At 43.2% G+C, this 18,334-nt stretch overlaps 9 non-coding genes across 9 annotated transcripts; 4 read left to right on the forward strand and 5 right to left on the reverse strand.

Annotated features, from left to right (window-relative positions):
• Positions 1-1,552: 1,552 nt before the first annotated feature.
• Positions 1,553-1,625, reverse strand: TRNAF-GAA (transfer RNA phenylalanine (anticodon GAA)). Its single transcript has one exon. It is a non-coding gene; the product is annotated as a tRNA-Phe (tRNA).
• Positions 1,626-9,410: 7,785 nt separating this feature from the next.
• On the forward strand, positions 9,411-9,493 carry TRNAC-ACA (transfer RNA cysteine (anticodon ACA)). The gene is given in 2 exon segments: positions 9,411-9,454; positions 9,460-9,493. It is a non-coding gene; the product is annotated as a tRNA-Cys (tRNA).
• Positions 9,494-13,067: 3,574 nt separating this feature from the next.
• On the reverse strand, positions 13,068-13,140 carry TRNAF-GAA (transfer RNA phenylalanine (anticodon GAA)). Its single transcript has one exon. It is a non-coding gene; the product is annotated as a tRNA-Phe (tRNA).
• Positions 13,141-13,843: 703 nt separating this feature from the next.
• On the reverse strand, positions 13,844-13,916 carry TRNAF-GAA (transfer RNA phenylalanine (anticodon GAA)). Its single transcript has one exon. It is a non-coding gene; the product is annotated as a tRNA-Phe (tRNA).
• A 915-nt stretch (positions 13,917-14,831) lies between these two features.
• On the forward strand, positions 14,832-14,914 carry TRNAL-CAG (transfer RNA leucine (anticodon CAG)). The gene has a single exon. It is a non-coding gene; the product is annotated as a tRNA-Leu (tRNA).
• Positions 14,915-15,391: 477 nt separating this feature from the next.
• Positions 15,392-15,464, reverse strand: TRNAF-GAA (transfer RNA phenylalanine (anticodon GAA)). The gene has a single exon. It is a non-coding gene; the product is annotated as a tRNA-Phe (tRNA).
• A 141-nt stretch (positions 15,465-15,605) lies between these two features.
• TRNAL-CAG (transfer RNA leucine (anticodon CAG)) lies at positions 15,606-15,688 on the forward strand. Its single transcript has one exon. It is a non-coding gene; the product is annotated as a tRNA-Leu (tRNA).
• A 478-nt stretch (positions 15,689-16,166) lies between these two features.
• On the reverse strand, positions 16,167-16,239 carry TRNAF-GAA (transfer RNA phenylalanine (anticodon GAA)). The gene has a single exon. It is a non-coding gene; the product is annotated as a tRNA-Phe (tRNA).
• A 915-nt stretch (positions 16,240-17,154) lies between these two features.
• Positions 17,155-17,237, forward strand: TRNAL-CAG (transfer RNA leucine (anticodon CAG)). Its single transcript has one exon. It is a non-coding gene; the product is annotated as a tRNA-Leu (tRNA).
• The last annotated feature ends 1,097 nt before the right edge of the window (positions 17,238-18,334 follow it).

The following is an 18,334-nucleotide window of genomic DNA, read 5'->3' on the forward strand; positions in this document are numbered from 1 at the left end:
AATGACCGGCTGTGTCAGCCGGTCCCTAACGGAATGGGGAGTCGACCGTGTGCTAGAGCATGTCGCCGGTACACGGCGATACACATATGTGCACCGTGTACCGGAGAGATGCACTCGCAGGTCCTACATGACGCGTCATAGTCATGTGACCAGTATATAGCCAATGAGATAATAGCCACGTGACTGGTCACATGGCTATTTTGACGTCACGATAGGTCCTGCATCACTGCTGGCCGTGCCGGTCACCGGGAGGATTCAGCGATCATCGGATGGAATAGCGGCAGGAGACAGAGTGCAGAAGGGATCGCTGGGACCGGTAAGTGTTATGGCAATGTTTATTAACTGTTTGTGTACATTTATAATGCATTTTTATGTGTTTGTGATTGCCTACCATTATTGCCTATAGGTTCGAGTTTGGTTCGTCGAACGTTCGACGAACCGAAATCGAACGGGACCCCCGTTCGGCGAACCGACCTCGAGCCGAACCGGGACCGGTTCGCTCATCTCTACTCAAGATACACAAAATCTTAAAGATCCTTAGCACTTTATGTTGATATTTCTCAGATTTTTTTCCGATTTCCTCCATGCTACTTCGACTTCAACTTAATTTTTCAGTATAACTACTTTCATTTTCTTCTCGCATTAGTGACTGTTCTGAAAAGAGATACTTAAAACTGTTTTTTTCAGGTATATCAGCACTTCACAAAGAATGAAAATCTTGCTAAATGCACATAGAGAAAGAACTTTATCTCAAATCATTCATGCTTAAAAACAGCATGTTGAAACCCGGGATCGGACCAGGGACCTTTAGATCTTCAGTCTAACGCTCTCCCAACTGAGCTATTTCAGCAACCTACAAAGTTAAAGCTACAGCATTGCAAGGCAAACTCAAAGGCGTTAATAAATTTTCAGCTCAAAATTTGCATTTTTTGGGGCCAAACAAAAAATTTGTTTGTTTTTAGAAAGTGTGAATTTTCCACAGTTATGCTTGTCAGGATGGCAGAGCAGTCCAAGGCACTGCGTTCAGGTTGCAGTCTCTATTTGAGGCGTGGGTTCGAATCCCACTTCTGACAGGTTTCTGTTACATTACAATTTTTTTTTTTTTTTTTTTTCATTTTCACTATGTCCCTCTGTCACAATTCAGACAATTCCACAAGCCAGATTAGTCCAAGGACAAAGCCAATGAGAACCCTCTGGATCCTCAATCCTGTCTGTCACAATCATGTTGTTCTCTGCTGCACTATCAGTAAGAAGAGGGAGGTGAAAAATCTCATAAAATAAACCTCAAGATACACAAAATCTTAAAGATCCTTAGCACTTTATGTTGATATTTCTCAGTATTTTTTTCCGATTTCCTCCATACTACTTCGACTTCAACTTAATTTTTCAGTATAACTACTTTCATTTTCTTCTCGCATTAGTGACTGTTCTGAAAAGAGATACTTAAAACTGTTTTTTTCAGGTATATCTGCACTTCACAAAGAATGAAAATCTTGCTAAATGCATATGGAGAAAGAACTTTATCTCAAATCACTCATGCTTAAAAACAGCATGCTGAAACCCGGGATCGGACCAGGGACCTTTAGATTTTCAGTCTAACGCTCTCCCAACTGAGCTATTTCAGCAACCTACAAAGTTAAAGCTACAGCATTGCAAGGCAAACTCAATGGCGATAATAAATTTTCAGTTCAAAATTTGCATTTTTTGAGGCCAAACAAAAAATGTGTTTGTTTTTAGAAAGTGTGAATTTTCCACAGTTGAGCTTGTCAGGATGGCTGAGCGGTCCAAGGCGCTGCGTTCAGGTCGCAGTCTCTACTTGAAGCGTAGGTTCGAATCCCACTTCTGACAGATTTCTGTTACATTACAATCATGTTTTTTTGTTTTTTTTTCATTTTCACTATGTTCCTCTGTCACAATTCAGACATTTCCACAAACCAGATTAGTTTAAGGACAAAGCCGATGAGAACCCTCTGGATCCTCAATCCTGTCTGTCAAAATCATCTTGTTCTCTGCTGCACTATCAGTAAGAAGAGGGAGGTGAAAAATCTCATAAAATAAACCTCAAGATACACAAAATCTTAAAGATCCTTAGCACTTTATGTTGATATTTCTCAGATTTTTTTCCGATTTCTTCAATGCTACTTCGATTTCAACTTAATTTTTCAGTATAACTACTTTCATTTTCTTCTCTCATTAATGACTGTTCTGAAAAGAGATACTTAAAACTGTTTTTTCAGGTATATCAGCACTTCACAAAGAATGAAAATCTTGCTAAATGCATATGGAGAAAGAACTTTATCTCAAATCACTCATACTTAAAAACAGCGGCCTGAAACCCGGGATCGGAACAGGGACCTTTAGATCTTCAGTCTAACGCTCTCCCAACTGAGCTATTTCAGCAACCTACAAAGTTAAATCTACAGCATTGCAAGGCAAACTCAAAGGCATTAATAAATTTTCAGTTCAAAATTTGCATTTTTTGGGGCCAAACAAAAAATGTGTTTGTTTTTAGAAAGTGTGAATTTTCCACAGTTGTGCTTGTCAGGATGGCCGATCGGTCCAAGGTGCTGTGTTCAGGTCGCAGTCTCTATTTGAGGCGTGGGTTTGAATTCCACTTCTGACATGTTTCTGTTACATTACAATCATGTTTTTTTTTTTTTTCATTTTCACTATGTCCCTCTGTCACAATTCAGACATTGCCACAAACCAGATTAGTCCAAGGACAAAGCCAATGAGAACCCTCTGGATCCTCAATCATGTCTGTCACAATCATGTTGTTCTCTGCTGCACTATCAGTAAGAAGAGGGAGGTGAAAAATCTCATAAAATAAGCCTCAAGATACACAAAATCTTAAAGATCCTTAGCACTTTATGTTGATATTTCTCTATCGTTTCATTGGGGGACACAGGACCATGGGTTATGCTGCTGTCACTAGGAGGCTGACACTAAGTAAACAGAAAAAGTTAGCTCCTCCCCAGCAGTATAACCCCTGAGCCGGAGGCGGGCTCAATCAGTTTTTTGCTTAGTGTCGTAGGAGGCTGATGTGGGCCGACTGGGCCCCCTTCAGCCACTTGATTTTTTTGCGTATTTTTTCATTTTTTCTCGGCGACGCTCTTCGCTCTCATCTGTGGTACTTCTCTGTTTCTGCAGGTATCGTACTTCTCTTCCTCAGCTCTCGCAGCCCGGTGGGTACCACTCCCTAGGGTCGCAGAGGTTTGAGTCTTCGGGCCCTCGCCCCCGTCCATTCCCGCGGTACCAATGCCTGGTGTGTTCGTGTGGGGCAGAATCTTCCTGGGCACCCCCTATCCGCTCTGCGGTATCACCCCAAAGGGCGCAAGGGGCTCGGCAAATAGGGACTGGACCACAGCGCGTCTCGATCTAGGATGGGGCCCGCAGCGCTGCTACATTTAGGGGCTTCCCCCCCCCACCAGCGTCCACCTCCCTGCCTTCTTCAGCCGGCTTCCTGGTGCCCGCAGCCATCCCTTCTGCGAGCGGAGCACACAGGAGCATGTGCAGAGTCTCAGCCTGCACTCTGGAGTGCGCCGTGGATCAGGTTGGACACCCTCTCCTACCTTCTCCCCCTCGGGCGGCTGCAGAAATTTAGGCCCCGGTCTGGGCCTAGTCGCCGGCCACCCCCGCTACGTCCGGGGAGCTCCCTGCAGACTCCTAGGTCGGGCGGATTCGAATCGCGGCTGCGACGCCGCCTTGCGGCCGGGTTCGCCGGCGCTGCCTCTGCCCGCGCGGCATCGTCAAAATTTAGCCCCCAGCTTCGGCCTGGTCCTCGGCGTCCCAGGCCCGCCTCCTGTGCAGCGCTATTGGCCGCCGGCCTCTCCTTCTCCGCCCTCCGCTCTGCCCCAGGCATCACCAGGGGGGTGGGGGATATTTTTTCCCGCTCCCTCAGTGTTCATTTTATTTAAAAAAAAAAAAAAAAAAGATTATGGCAGACTCCCGGTCTGCGGATTGCTGAGGCTGCAGCAACTTTTTTCAGGGAAAAACAGAACACACTCTTATTTTTAGTGTATATTTTTTATATTGGGTCGATTTTTTATTAAAAATACGTGCATGATTTTTCATACATTGACTCCTACATTGCTTATGGGAGCACTTGTTTTCTATCACGTTTTTTAGTACATAGCGTTTCCAGCTCGACTTTTTAGTTATTTTGGGCCGGTAAGCCCAAGACTCGGTCCCCTCTTTTGTGAATTATTTTCAAGAAGATGTCAGATTGCTGTTGACCCCTGCCGGCCGGTTAACGCCCTGTCTCAGGCCATAACTCCCCTCGCTGCGTCCCTCGGGTTCGTGCGCATGCGCCACGTCCCCGGCCGATGCTCGGTCATACCATCCATAGGACTGGCGCAATCCCCTCGGGGAGGTGAGTCCCGTACCAGGGACCTTTTTTCCTATGCTGGAAGCGGACCCGCCAGGTCTCGTCCTTTGTGGCCCCCCCCAGTTTCCACTTATCCCCCAGGTCCAGACTGTCCTTCCTCCGGCAGTCTTCCAACCTCTCGGGTGATGGCCCAGGCTTCCACCTCTGCTGGATTCTGAGCAGGACCTAGATGTCTTGGCGCATGACGAATAGCCTGCTACAAATGGTGAGTCAAGCCGTAAGGCTACGGACAGCCCTCTTCTCTCCGTGCACGCAGGTCTCCCTTAAGACATTTGAAGCAGACCCCTATGTGCTCAGGGGACATCCAGAGCTCGCTGAGTTACCGCGGGCTCACAGACAACTACCAGACACGAAGTTGACCAGCAGTAAGTCTTGTCATTGTCTTTTTTCCCTTCTCCAAGGCGATTTCGGAGATAAGGGGCATACTAAACTGGAGTCGCTGATGATCACAGACGGCAACCAGACACGGCGTTTACCAGCGGTAAGTCGTGTTATTGTCATTATCATTCCCCCAAAGGGCTCTGGAGAGAGGGGGCATGCCACTTTGCAGAGAACAAGGTGGGGGCCACTGCGGTTTTCAGTGGACATCCAGTTCGCACGGTGACTGCGTGATCATGGATAATCCCCGGACGCGATTTTTCCCAGTGGTAAGTCCATTTATTTGTCTTACCCCTTCTCGAAGGGGGCTCCGAAAGGAAGCGGCACGCTACCCTTTATGCGACCCGCCTGGGTCCCTCCGGGCTTCTCGTCACTATCGTGCCGCTCCGCAAGGACTTCGCGGACACCATACGCAGCGGTCCACGTCCCACCTATGCCGACCCAGGGCTGGGTATCTTCTTCAGTGAGTACCCTCTCTTCACAAACCTGATGTCTGCCCGCTACTCGACCTGAACCTCTAGCATCAGTGTGCCCACCATCGAGACCTCTGACTCGGGATCAGGAACGCAGATTCGACATCTAGGAAGTCGCTGACTTTTTTTTCGACTTTCGGGAACGCCCCTTCGGAGATAGGCGAGTCTAGTTTATCCCCTAGGCTACGTCAGGGTAGACTACTCTCTCCCCTAGGCTACGTAGGGGAAGGGTATATCCCTTTCCCGGCATCGGCCCTGATGCACCAGGATCGTTCCCTCACGCAGCCCCGTCCACGCCGCAACCCGTCAGGGAGCCTTTATCCCTCAACAGCCATCTTCGCCTTGCGTGGCTGCGGACCGTTCCAGCCTTCTAAGAACGCTTGCAGGGATCACTGTCCCTACGCATCCTACTCTGCAGAGCTGCTAGGCTCTCTCCGCCCAGAAACGACCGGGAGATCCAGAGTCTCCCTTCAAGGACCCTCGCCTTGAGGTTTAGACCATCATCACCCTCTAGGAAGCTTCCCCTTCCTCGCTACTAGGCTAGCTGAGCTACCGGAAGGAGTCCTCCCAGACCCGGCCCGGTCCGGTCCATCATCCCTCAGGCACAGTATTCGAGCCGTTCAAGGGTGGCTACTCCTCACGCAGGAGTAGTTTCCCTCCTGGCACAGAGCCCCACGTGCTCTTTGCCTCCCGCTCCCGTTTCTTCCCTTCGTTTTTTTGGCTATGCGAGTCCTCAACAGCCTGTGGCGGTGATAGCGACGGTGCACATACCAGATTTCATCCCGGACTCTCCAACGGAACACACTGAAGAACGGTGACAGGAAGGTTCCGTCTTCGCGGGTGACCCGCCAATCTCCTCCTAGCGGACCAGTCTTCGCAACCATCTCTGGGAAGCTTCTCTTTCCTCCTCTGGAGCTTATTATCAACCGTCACCAACCTCCCGTGCTAGGGTATGCTATCCCACCATTCCTCGGCACGGTCCCGAGGGACACCCCTAGAGCGTCGTCTCTCCTTCAACATTCCGGACTTCAGAGCCAGCTGGTTAGCCCAGTTACAATTTCTTCTCTAGGTCGTGGTTACCCAGCCAGGTTCCAGTCGGACCATGCCACAGCGGTGATGTGCATCATCCACCAGGAAGACGCAGAGAGTGTCATGGCAAGGGAAGAGGCCAAGAAGATCTTGCTCTGGGACGGGTCCCTTCACTCGCGAATCTCGGCAGCACATCCCTAGCGTGGACATTTGGACGGCCGATTTCTGCGGTAGGATAGACCTCGTGTAGGTAAAGGGCTCCAACACTGAAATCAACAGCCAGTTCTCTGGCGAAGGAAGACCTCCGGTCGTGGACCTTTTTTGGCCTTCCGATCCAAATCTCAGTCAATGGTGCTTCGAGTATGCACCTGCTCTGGACTAGATGACGATGCCCTAGACCGGTCGTGTAGCCTGTTCAGGCTCTCGTGCATCTTCCCGCGGCTTCCTATGATCTCGAGGGTTGTCAAGATGGACCAAGGCAAGCGATAGCTCGGGAGTGGCCCAGGCGAGCATAGTTCACATAATTTACTCATCTCCTCGCAAATGCCCCGTGGCTCCTTCCAGACCGAATAATTCTTCCGTGTCGGGGCCTCTCTATTCTACCAGGACTCAGAAGTCCCAAGTTACATGGCCTCACCAGTGGATCCCGGGTGCTGGCTCGGTCAGGTCTGTGGACAAGATGATGGCAGACATTGAAGAGGGCCGGGTATCCAGTTTCCTCGATTTATTTCATCGTTCACTAGAAATGTGGGACCTTAATCTAGTGATGGGTTCGCTCAAGGTACCCCTTTTTCCCTGCTCCCACCTGTTTTGATAGGTGGGCTCATCGTGGCCTTCTGGTTGTTACAGACGGCATCAGGGCGGACAGCCCTCTTGTTGTTTTTTCCCCAGTTTCCGGCTCCGCCAGCAGGACAAGGGGGGGCTCCAGCCAGAACCTTTCGTTTCTGTCCAAGACACCTCGCTGTTCCTTCCAGCAGAGGACTTTAGGTTTCGGTTTTTCGGTTCTAGGCTCCTCTCTCAGCCTAAAAGGGGCATAGTTCGTTCCAGGGCTGGTACGAGCCCTCAGTCTTTCGTGTCTGCAGGACACCATTTTTCGGTTACACCGACCGTCAGTCCATCCTTCCACCCTTGCCCAAGAAGCGTATGCCGGCGCCAAGGGCCAGAATATCACATGGATCCTTTCCTCCATATGTGAAGACTATCGCATGAAGGACGGACTTCCGCCGCGGTCTACCGAGCAAGGGGCACCCTTGAACGATTGGACTCCAGTCGTCGATCGACCAGGTCCCCTGGTCCGCCACCCGCTCTAGTCGGCATACCTTGACTATTTTCTATCAGGTTCACACCCAAGCTTCGGCAGAGGCCAGTCTTGGCGTAAGGTTTGCGGGTGGCATTGGCACACCTGTAACAACGTAGGCGCTTGTAGGTCTGGGTCAAGCCCGGCAAGGGGAAGCGGCTTCCTTCCTATCTCCGGTGATGGTTTTCTTCCCACCCAGGGACTGCTTTTGGACGTCCCATGGTCCTGTGTCCCCCAATGAAACGATAGAGAAAGAAGGATTTTTGTGTACTCACCGAAAAATCTCTTTCTCTGAGTCTTCATTGGGGGACACAGCACCCACCCTGCTTGTGTTTTTTGTTATATATGACATGCCTGTTGCCCCAGTGCCTATATTCCCAGGTCACTGGTCACACGACTGTTCGTCATAGTTTCTTACCTTGTTTTGTCCAGGATTGTTTGGTTCTCCTCCTACTGCTTGTGCACTAAACTGATTGAGCCCGCCTCCGGCTCAGGGGTTATACTGCTGGGGAGGAGCTAACTTTTTCTGTTTACTTAGTGTCAGCCTCCTAGTGACAGCAGCATAACCCATGGTCCTGTGTCCCCCAATGAAGACTCAGTGAAAGAGATTTTACGGTGAGTACACAAAAATCCTTCTTTCTCAGATTTTTTTTCCGATTTCCTCCATACTACTTCAACTTCAACTTAATTTTTCAATATAACTACTTTCATTTTCTTCTCGCATTAGTGACTGTTCTGAAAAGAGATACTTAAAACTGTTTTTTTCAGGTATATCTGCACTTCACAAAGAATGAAAATCTTGCTAAATGCATATGGAGAAAGAACTTTATCTCAAATCACTCATACTTAAAAACAGCGTGCTGAAACCCGGGATCGGACCAGGAACCTTTAAATCTTCAGTCTAACGCTCACCCAACTGAGCTATTTCAGCAACCTACAAAGTTAAAGCTACAGCATTGCAAGGCAAACTCAAAGGCGTTAATAAATTTTCAGTTCAAAATTTGCATTTTTTGGGGCCAAACAAAAAATGTGTTTGTTTTTAGAAAGTGTGAATTTTCCACAGTTGTGCTTGTAAGGATGGCCGAGCGGTGCACGGCGCTGTGTTCAGGTTGCAGTCTCTATTTGAAGCGTGGGTTCGAATTCCACTTCTGACAGGTTTCTGTTACATTACAATCATGTTTTTTTTTTTTTTTTCATTTTCACTATGTCCCTCTGTCACAATTCAGACATTTCCACAAACCAGATTAGTCCAAGGACAAAGCCAATGAGAACCCTCTGGATCCTCAATCCTGTCTGTCACAATCATGTTGTTCTCTGCTGCACTGCAGTAAGAAGAGGGAAGTGAAAAATCTCATAAAATAAACCTCAAGATACACAAAATCTTAAAGATCCTTAGCACTTTATGTTGATATTTCTCAGATTTTTTTTCCGATTTCCTCCATACTACTTCGACTTCAACTTAATTTTTCAGTATAACTGCTTTCATTTTCTTCTCGCATTAGTGACTGTTCTGAAAAGAGATACTTAAAACTGTTTTTTTCAGGTATATCTGCACTTCACAAAGAATGAAAATCTTGCTAAATGCATATGGAGAAAGAACTTTATCTCAAATCACTCATACTTAAAAACAGCATGCTGAAACCCGGGATCGGACCAGGGACCGTTAGCTCTTCAGTCTAACGCTCTCCCAACTGAGCTATTTCAGCAACCTACAATGTTAAAGCTAACAGCATTGCAAGGCAAACTCAAAGGCGTTAATAAATTTTCAGTTCAAAATTTGCATTTTTGGGGCCAAACAAAAAATGTGTTTGTTTTTAGAAAGTGTGAATTTTCCACAGTTGTGCTTGTCAGGATGGCCGAGCGGTCCAAGGCGCTGCGCTCAGGTTACAATCTCTACTTGAGGCGTGGGTTCGAATCCCACTTCTGACAGGTTTCTGTTAAATTACAGTCATGTTTTTGTTTTTTTTTTCATTTTCACTATGTCCCTCTGTCACAATTCAGACATTTCCACAAACCAGATTAGTCCAAGGACAAAGCCAATGAGAACCCTCTGGATCCTCAATCTTGTCTGTCACAATCATGTTGTTCTCTGCTGTACTATCAGTAAGAAGAGGGAGGTGAAAAATCTCATAAAATAAGCCTCAAGATACACAAAATCTTAAAGATCCTTAGCACTTTATGTTGATATTTCTCAGATTTTTTTTCCGATTTCCTCCATACTACTTCGACTTCAACTTAATTTTTCAGTATAACTACTTTCATTTTCTTCTCGCATTAGTGACTGTTCTGAAAAGAGATACTTAAAACTGTTTTTTTCAGGTATATCTGCACTTCACAAAGAATGAAAATCTTGCTAAATGCATATGGAGAAAGAACTTTATCTCAAATCACTCATACTTAAAAACAGCGTGCTGAAACGCAGGATCGGACAAGGGACCTTTAGATCTTCAGTCTAACGCTCTCCCAACTGAGCTATTTCAGCAACCTACAAAGTTAAAGCTACAGCATTGCAAGGCAAACTCAAAGGCGTTAATACATTTTCAGTTCAAAATTTGCATTTTTTGGGGCCAAACAAAAAATGTGTTTGTTTTTAGAAAGTGTGAATTTTCCACAAATGTGCTTGTCAGGATGGCCGAGCGGTCCAAGGCGCTGCGTTCAGGTCGCAGTCTCTACTTTAGGCGTGGGTTCGAATCCCACTTCTGACAGGTTTCTGTTACATTACAATTATGTTTTTTTTTTTTTCATTTTCTCTATGTCCCTCTGTCACAATTCAGACATTTCCACAAACCAGATTAGTCCAAGGACAAAGCCAATGAGAACCCTCTGGATCCTCAATCTTGTCTGTCACAATCATGTTGTTCTCTGCTGTACTATCAGTAAGAAGAGGGAGGTGAAAAATCTCATAAAATAAGCCTCAAGATACACAAAATCTTAAAGATCCTTAGCACTTTATGTTGATATTTCTCAGATTTGTTTTCCGATTTCCTCCATACTACTTCGACTTCAACTTAATTTTTCAGTATAACTACTTTCATTTTCTTCTCGCATTAGTGACTGTTCTGAAAAGAGATACTTAAAACTGTTTTTTTCAGGTATATCTGCACTTCACAAAGAATGAAAATCTTGCTAAATGCATATGGAGAAAGAACTTTATCTCAAATCACTCATGCTTAAAAACAGCGTGCTGAAACCCAGGATCGGACCAGGGACCTTTAGATCTTCAGTCTAACGCTCTCCCAACTGAGCTATTTCAGCAACCTACAAAGTTAAAGCTACAGCATTGCAAGGCAAACTCAAAGGCGTTAATAAATTTTCAGTTCAAAATTTGCATTTTTGGGGCCAAACAAAAAATGTATTTGTTTTTAGAAAGTGTGAATTTTCCACAGTTGTGCTTGTCAGGATGACCGAGCGGTCCAAGGCGCTGCGTTCACGTCGCAGTCTCTACTTGGGGCGTGGGTTTGAATCCCACTTCTAACAGGTTTCTGTTACATTACAGTCATGTTTGTTTTTTTTTTTCATTTGCACTATGTCCCTCTGTCACAATTCAGACATTTCCACAAACCAGATTAGTCCAAGGACAAAGCCAATGAGAACCCTCTGGATCCTCAATCTTGTCTGTCACAATCATGTTGTTCTCTGCTGCACTATCAGTAAGAAGAGGGAGGTGTAAAATCTCATAAAATAAGCCTCAAGATACACAAAATCTTAAAGATCCTTAGCACTTTATGTTGTTATTTCTCAGATTTTTTTTCCAATTTCCTCCATACTACTTCGACTTCAACTTAATTTTTCAGTATAACTACTTTCATTTTCTTCTCGCATTAGTGACTGTTCTGAAAAGAGATACTTAAAACTGTTTTTTCAGGTATATCTGCACTTCACAAAGAATGAAATTCTTGCTAAATGCATATGGGGAAAGAACTTTATCTCAAATCACTCATGCTTAAAAACAGCGTGCTGAAAACCGGGATCGGACCAGGGACCGTTAGATCTTCAGTCTATTGCTCTCCCAACTGAGCTATTTCAACTACCTACAAAGTTAAAGCTACAGCATTGCAAGGCAAACTCAAAGGCGTTAATAAATTTTCAGTTCAAAATTTGCATTTTTGGGGCCAAACAAAAAATGTGTTTGTTTTTAAAAAGTGTGAATTTTCCACAGTTGTGTTTATCAGGATGGCCGAGCGGTCCAAGGAGCTGCGTTCAGGTCACAGTCTCTACTTGAGGCGTGGGTTTGAATCCCACTTCTGACAGGTTTCTGTTACATTACAGTCATGTTTTTTTTTTTTTTTCATTTTCACTATGTCCCTCTGTCACAATTCAGACATTTCCACAAACCAGATTAGTCCAAGGACAAAGCCAATGAGAACCCTCTGGATCCTCAATCCTGTCTGTCACAATCATGTTGTTCTCTGCTGCACTATCAGTAAGAAGAGGGAGGTGGAAAATCTCATAAAATAAACCTCAAGATACACAAAATCTTAAAGATCCTTAGCACTTTATGTTGATATTTCTCAGATTTTTTCTCCGATTTCCTCCATACTACTTCGACTTCAACTTAATTTTTCAGTATAACTACTTTCATTTTCTTCTCGCATTAGTGACTGTTCTGAAAAGAGATACTTAAAACTGTTTTTTTCAGGTATATCTGCACTTCACAAAGAATGAAAATCTTGCTAAATGCATATGGAGAAAGAACTTTATCTCAAATCACTCATACTTAAAAACAGCGTGCTGAAACCCGGGATCGGACCAGGGACCTTTAGATCTTCAGTCTAACACTCTCCCAACTGAGCTATTTCAGCAACCTACAAAGTTAAAGCTACAGCATTGCAAGGCAAACTCAAAGGCGTTAATACATTTTCAGTTCAAAATTTGCATTTTTTTGGGGCCAAACAAAAAATGTGTTTGTTTTTAGAAAGTGTGAATTTTCCACAGTTGTGCTTGTCAGGATGGCCGAGCGGTCCAAGGCGCTGCGTTCAGGTCGCAGTCTCTACTTGAGGTGTGGATTCGAATCTCACTTCTGACAGGTTTCTGTTACATTACAATCATGTTTTTTTTTTTTTCATTTTCACTATGTCCCTCTGTCACAATTCAGACATTTCCACAAACCAGATTAGTCCAAGGACAAAGCCAATGAGAACCCTCTGGATCCTCAATCCTGTCTGTCACAATCATGTTGTTCTCTGCTGCACTATCAGTAAGAAGAGGGAGGTGAAAAATCTCATAAAATAAACCTCAAGATACACAAAATCTTAAAGATCCTTAGCACTTTATGTTGATATTTCTCAGATTTTTTTTCTGATTTCCTCCATACTACTTCGACTTCAACTTAATTTTTCAGTATAACTACTTTCATTTTCTTCTCGCATTAGTGACTGTTCTGAAAAGAGATACTTAAAACTGTTTTTTTCAGGTATATCTGCACTTCACAAAGAATGAAAATCTTGCTAAATGCATATGGAGAAAGAACTTTATCTCAAATCACTCATACTTAAAAACAGCGTGCTGAAACCCGGGATCGGACCAGGGACCTTTAGATCTTCAGTCTAACGCTCTCCCAACTGAGCTATTTCAGCAACCTACAAAGTTAAAGCTACAGCATTGCAAGGCAAACTCAAAGGCGTTAATAAATTTTCAGTTCAAAATTTGCCTTTTTTTGGGGCCAAACAAAAAATGTGTTTGTTTTTAGAAAGTGTGAATTTTCCACAGTTGTGCTTGTCAGGATGGCCGAGCGGTCCAAGGCGCTGCGTTCAGGTCACAGTCTCTACTTGAGGCGTGGGTTTGAATCCCACTTCTGACAGGTTTCTGTTACATTACAGTCATGGTTTTTTTTTTTTTTCATTTTCACTATGTCCCTCTGTCACAATTCAGACATTTCCACAAACCAGATTAGTCCAAGGACAAAGCCAATGAGAACCCTCTGGATCCTCAATCTTGTCTGTCTCAATCATGTTGTTCTCTGCTGCACTATCAGTAAGAAGAGGGAGGTGAAAAATCTCATAAAATAAACCTCAAGATACACAAAATCTTAAAGATCCTTAGCACTTTATGTTGATATTTTTCAGATTTTTTTTCTGATTTCCTCCATACTACTTGGACTTCAACTTAATTTTTCAGTATAACTACTTTCATTTTCTTCTCGCATTAGTGACTGTTCTGAAAAGAGATACTTAAAACTGTTTTTTTCAGGTATATCTGCACTTCACAAAGAATGAAAATCTTGCTAAATGCATATGGAGAAAGAACTTTATCTCAAATCACTCATACTTAAAAACAGCGTGCTGAAACCCGGGATCGGACCAGGGACCTTTAGATCTTCAGTCTAACGCTCTCCCAACTGAGCTATTTCAGCAACCTACAAAGTTAAAGCTACAGCATTGCAAGGCAAACTCAAAGGCGTTAATAAATTTTCAGTACAAAATTTGGCTTTTTTTGGGGCCAAACAAAAAATGTGTTTGTTTTTAAAAAGTGTGAATTTTCCACAGTTGTGCTTGTCAGGATGGCCGAGCGGTCCAAGGCGCTGCGTTCAGGTCGCAGTCTCTACTTGAGGCGTGGGTTCAAATTCCACTTCTGACAGGTTTCTGTTACATTACAATCATGTTTTTTTTTTTTTCATTTTCACTATGTCCCTCTGTCACAATTCAGACATTTCCACAAACCAGATTAGTCCAAGGACAAAGCCAATGAGAACCCTCTGGATCCTCAATCCTGTCTGTCACAATCATGTTGTTCTCTGCTGCACTATCAGTAAGAAGAGGGAGGTGGAAAATCTCATAAAATAAACCTCAAGATACACAAAATCTTAAAGATCCTTAGCACTTTATGTTGATATTTCTCAGATTTTTTCTCCGATTTCCTCCATACTACTTCGACTTCAACTTAATTTTTCAGTATAACTACTTTCATTTTCTTCTCGCATTAGTGACTGTTCTGAAAAGAGATACTTAAAACTGTTTTTTTCAGGTATATCTGCACTTCACAAAGAATGAAAATCTTGCTAAATGCATATGGAGAAAGAACTTTATCTCAAACCACTCATACTTAAAAACAGCGTGCTGAAACACGGGATCAGACCAGGGACCTTTAGATCTTCAGTCTACCGCTTTCCCAACTGAGCTATTTCAGCAACCTACAAAGTTAAAGCTACAGCATTGCAAGGCAAACTCAAAGGCGTTAATACATTTTCAGTTCAAAATTTGCATTTTTTTGGGGCCAAACAAAAAATGTGTTTGTTTTTAGAAAGTGTGAATTTTCCACAGTTGTGCTTGTCAGGATGGCCGAGCGGTCCAAGGCGCTGCGTTCAGGTCGCAGTCTCTACTTGAGGCGTGGGTTCGAATCCCACTTCTGACAGGTTTCTGTTACATTACAATCATGTTTTTTTTTTTTTCATTTTCACTATGTCCCTCTGTCACAATTCAGACATTTCCACAAACCAGATTAGTCCAAGGACAAAGCCAATGAGAACCCTCTGGATCCTCAATCCTGTCTGTCACAATCATGTTGTTCTCTGCTGCACTATCAGTAAGAAGATGGAGGTGAAAAATCTCATAAAATAAGCCTCAAGATACACAAAATCTTAAAGATCCTTAGCACTTTATGTTGATATTTTTCAGATTTTTTTTCTGATTTCCTCCATACTACTTCGACTTCAACTTAATTTTTCAGTATAACTACTTTCATTTTCTTCTCGCATTAGTGACTGTTCTGAAAAGAGATACTTAAAACTGTTTTTTTCAGGTATATCTGCACTTCACAAAGAATGAAAATCTTGCTAAATGCATATGGAGAAAGAACTTTATCTCAAATCACTCATACTTAAAAACAGCGTGCTGAAACCCGGGATCGGACCAGGGACCTTTAGATCTTCAGTCTAACGCTCTCCCAACTGAGCTATTTCAGCAACCTACAAAGTTAAAGCTACAGCATTGCAAGGCAAACTCAAAGGCGTTAATAAATTTTCAGTACAAAATTTGGCTTTTTTTGGGGCCAAACAAAAAATGTGTTTGTTTTTAGAAAGTGTGAATTTTCCACAGTTGTGCTTGTCAGGATGGCCGAGCGGTCCAAGGCGCTGCGTTCAGGTCGCAGTCTCTACTTGAGGCGTGGGTTCGAATCCCACTTCTGACAGGTTTCTGTTACATTACAATCATGTTTTGTTTTTTTTTCATTTTCACTATGTCCCTCTGTCACAATTCAGACATTTCCACAAACCAGATTAGTCCAAGGACAAAGCCAATGAGAACCCTCTGGATCCTCAATCCTGTCTGTCACAATCATGTTGTTCTCTGCTGCACTATCAGTAAGAAGAGGGAGGTGGAAAATCTCATAAAATAAACCTCAAGATACACAAAATCTTAAAGATCCTTAGCACTTTATGTTGATATTTCTCAGATTTTTTCTCCGATTTCCTCCATACTACTTCGACTTCAACTTAATTTTTCAGTATAACTACTTTCATTTTCTTCTCGCATTAATGACTGTTCTGAAAAGAGATACTTAAAACTGTTTTTTTCAGGTATATCTGCACTTCACAAAGAATGAAAATCTTGCTAAATGCATATGGAGAAAGAACTTTATCTCAAATCACTCATACTTAAAAACAGCGTGCTGAAACCTGGGATCGGACCAGGGACCTTTAGATCTTCAGTCTAACGCTCTCCCAACTGAGCTATTTCAGCAACCTACAAAGTTAAAGCTACAGCATTGCAAGGCAAACTCAAAGGCGTTAATAAATTTTCAGTACAAAATTTGGCTTTTTTTGGGGCCAAACAAAAAATGTGTTTGTTTTTAAAAAGTGTGAATTTTCCACAGTTGTGCTTGTCAGGATGGCCGAGCGGTCCAAGGCGCTGCGTTCAGGTCGCAGTCTCTACTTGAGGCGTGGGTTCAAATTCCACTTCTGACAGGTTTCTGTTACATTACAATCATGTTTTTTTTTTTTTCATTTTCACTATGTCCCTCTGTCACAATTCAGACATTTCCACAAACCAGATTAGTCCAAGGACAAAGCCAATGAGAACCCTCTGGATCCTCAATCCTGTCTGTCACAATCATGTTGTTCTCTGCTGCACTATCAGTAAGAAGAGGGAGGTGGAAAATCTCATAAAATAAACCTCAAGATACACAAAATCTTAAAGATCCTTAGCACTTTATGTTGATATTTCTCAGATTTTTTCTCCGATTTCCTCCATACTACTTCGACTTCAACTTAATTTTTCAGTATAACTACTTTCATTTTCTTCTCGCATTAGTGACTGTTCTGAAAAGAGATACTTAAAACTGTTTTTTTCAGGTATATCTGCACTTCACAAAGAATGAAAATCTTGCTAAATGCATATGGAGAAAGAACTTTATCTCAAACCACTCATACTTAAAAACAGCGTGCTGAAACACGAGATCGGACCAGGGACCTTTAGATCTTCAGTCTAACGCTTTCCCAACTGAGCTATTTCAGCAACCTACAAAGTTAAAGCTACAGCATTGCAAGGCAAACTCAAAGGCGTTAATACATTTTCAGTTCAAAATTTGCATTTTTTTGGGGCCAAACAAAAAATGTGTTTGTTTTTAGAAAGTGTGAATTTTCCACAGTTGTGCTTGTCAGGATGGCCGAGCGGTCCAAGGCGCTGCGTTCAGGTCGCAGTCTCTACTTGAGGCGTGGGTTCGAATCCCACTTCTGACAGGTTTCTGTTACATTACAATCATGTTTTTTTTTTTTTCATTTTCACTATGTCCCTCTGTCACAATTCAGACATTTCCACAAACCAGATTAGTCCAAGGACAAAGCCAATGAGAACCCTCTGGATCCTCAATCCTGTCTGTCACAATCATGTTGTTCTCTGCTGCACTATCAGTAAGAAGAGGGAGGTGAAAAATCTCATAAAATAAACCTCAAGATACACAAAATCTTAAAGATCCTTAGCACTTTATGTTGATATTTCTCAGATTTTTTTTCTGATTTCCTCCATACTACTTCGACTTCAACTTAATTTTTCAGTATAACTACTTTCATTTTCTTCTCGCATTAGTGACTGTTCTGAAAAGAGATACTTAAAACTGTTTTTTTCAGGTATATCTGCACTTCACAAAGAATGAAAATCTTGCTAAATGCATATGGAGAAAGAACTTTATCGCAAATCACTCATACTTAAAAACAGCGTGCTGAAACCCGGGATCGGACCAGGGACCTTTAGATCTTCAGTCTACCGCTCTCCAAACTGAGCTATTTCAGCAACCTACAAAGTTAAAGCTACAGCATTGCAAGGCAAACTCAAAGGCGTTAATACATTTTCAGTTCAAAATTTGCCTTTCTTTGGGGCCAAACAAAAAATGTGTTTGTTTTTAGAAAGTGTGAATTTTCCACAGTTGTGCTTGTCAGGATGGCCGAGCGGTCCAAGGCGCTGCGGTCAGGTCGCAGTCTCTACTTGAGGCGTGGGTTCGAATCCCACTTTTGACAGGTTTCTGTTACATTACAATCATGTTTTGTTTTTTTTTCATTTTCACTATGTCCCTCTGTCACAATTCAGACATTTCCACAAACCAGATTAGTCCAAGGACAAAGCCAATGAGAACCCTCTGGATCCTCAATGCTGTCTGTCACAATCATGTTGTTCTCTGCTGCACTATCAGTAAGAAGAGGGAGGTGGAAAATCTCATAAAATAAACCTCAAGATACACAAAATCTTAAAGATCCTTAGCACTTTATGTTGATATTTCTCAGATTTTTTCTCCGATTTCCTCCATACTACTTCGACTTCAACTTAATTTTTCAGTATAACT

Source organism: Anomaloglossus baeobatrachus, chromosome 1 (assembly GCF_048569485.1).
Source record: "Anomaloglossus baeobatrachus isolate aAnoBae1 chromosome 1, aAnoBae1.hap1, whole genome shotgun sequence".
In the NCBI taxonomy this organism is placed as follows: Eukaryota; Metazoa; Chordata; class Amphibia; order Anura; family Aromobatidae; genus Anomaloglossus; species Anomaloglossus baeobatrachus.